We start from the raw sequence: 1,862 nt of genomic DNA, 5'->3' as shown, positions 1-1,862 counted from the left end.
TTTTGTAATGTACCTATTGTAGCTGAAAAAAGAATGAACAATTGGAAGATTTTTGTCTGAGGACGTACATAATACCTCTGGCTATTAAATATCAGATTGCTCCAGGAATAGAAGAAGCAGAGCTTCCATTAAAAAAATAGGTATTTTATTGCCCTGGAATGGCTGAATTTATTTACCAAGAATTCACTAGAAATTGCTGACCACTCTATTTCACTTTGACACTAATAGCTCAAGGATCTCAGTAAATAACTGGTTCATACAAAGAACCGGCTTTTGAATTTCAATGTGCAAAGTGCCTTTCACCCCTACTCACTGAATTTTGATCATGCCATTTTTAAAATAACAGAAGGTATAATCAATAGATATGGGCCACAAAAGACTCCGTTGCCAAACACTAAATCCAAGAAGGCAGAATAGAATTCTTTCTTCTTTTTTTTTTTTTTTTTTTAAATTAATCAATTTATTGGGGCTCATACAATTTATCACAATACATAGATCTTCTTAAGGCATTAGGTAATGGGTTCTCATTGAGTTGATCAGCATCCATACATTTTCCACATTCTGAAGTTAACTCCCTGGTTTGTACGTGGTATTTTTGAGGGTTTAAAAGGAGTTTAGTCTTGTGGGTTCTCACTCTCTTCAATTCATAGCACTGGTATCCGTGTGTCCTTATAGAACTCTGAATTTCCTCAGAACCAGATAGCAGAATTGTAAAGTTGATTGATTGGACAGACAGGCTCACAGATGTGATGGTCAAAGGCAGGCTGTAGTTGAATGGTAGCATAAGAAGACCAAGTAGCTAAGAATCTAAACGAATACAGCAGTGGTCCCCGGAAAGCTGCAGCAAATCAGATGTCTAAGTGGAGCCCTGTTCTCTACCATCCAGTTAGAGGGAATCAAGACAGGCAGTTTACCCAAATCTTTGATTTCCTTTCCCCAGCATCTGTCTTTTTCTCTTACTGGAAAAGTGCTTGAATTAGGTACTCTTAGAATTCAGGTTCTGGGTAGTACAGCACTACACATTTCCTTCAATCCTACTTCCCAGGGCTGTTCTCAGTTCTGGGTAATTCCATCAAAGCTAAAACCTCCTAGGCAGCAAGAAAGATAATGCATCACTATTCAGAACCTTGTTTTCAGTATCCTGGCCAAGGCCAAGCCTACGTGTCCACCATCAAGGTGATTATTACTTGACAACAGACCATTAGGGCATCTCAAAATCCTGGCCCTCTGACCCCTGAGAAAGAGCAGAGGTACTCAGCTTCTTAAAAATCGGGTCTTGCACAAACTCGACTTCGAAGAGAGAATTTTCAGGAAAAAACTTGGGTGATGGTACAAAACTTTGATGTGTGCATAGGAATATGATTGATTAAATACTTTTCTAGACTCTGTAATATTCATAAGGATGTATTGTCTCAGACACCCACATGAACAATTCTACTCTATCCTACAGGGTCACTACAGTCCAGAATTTTCTTGATGGTCGTGGGTTTTTTTTTGTGGGTTGGGGGATTGTTAGTTTCTACATTGCCTTTTTGTCCTTAGCTGTTTCACATATTACTAATCTTTCCTTTCTGACTGGATTCTAAGCACACTGAGATTAAAGTCTGGGACTTAAACTTTTTTGTTTCTAACCCAAACCTAGGCCAATAAATAGCAATGCTATATGGTGTTTCGAAGACTGTACATTTTTACAGCCTCATCTGTCTCCCATGGAGTGGCTGGTCCTTTGGAACCACCAACCATGTGATTTCTCAGCCCAACACCCATCCCACAGTGCCACAAATACAGTCAGTGCTGGGCTCTCAGCAGGGTTAGCCTGATTCTTGTGACGATTCTTAACACTATTGCTGATAAACATTGGT

This window comes from Echinops telfairi, unplaced genomic scaffold (assembly GCF_000313985.2).
Source record: "Echinops telfairi isolate 266 unplaced genomic scaffold, ASM31398v2 ScPeMD7_10;HRSCAF=50, whole genome shotgun sequence".
Taxonomy (NCBI): domain Eukaryota; kingdom Metazoa; phylum Chordata; class Mammalia; order Afrosoricida; family Tenrecidae; genus Echinops; species Echinops telfairi.
This window is presented reverse-complemented; position numbering follows the sequence as displayed.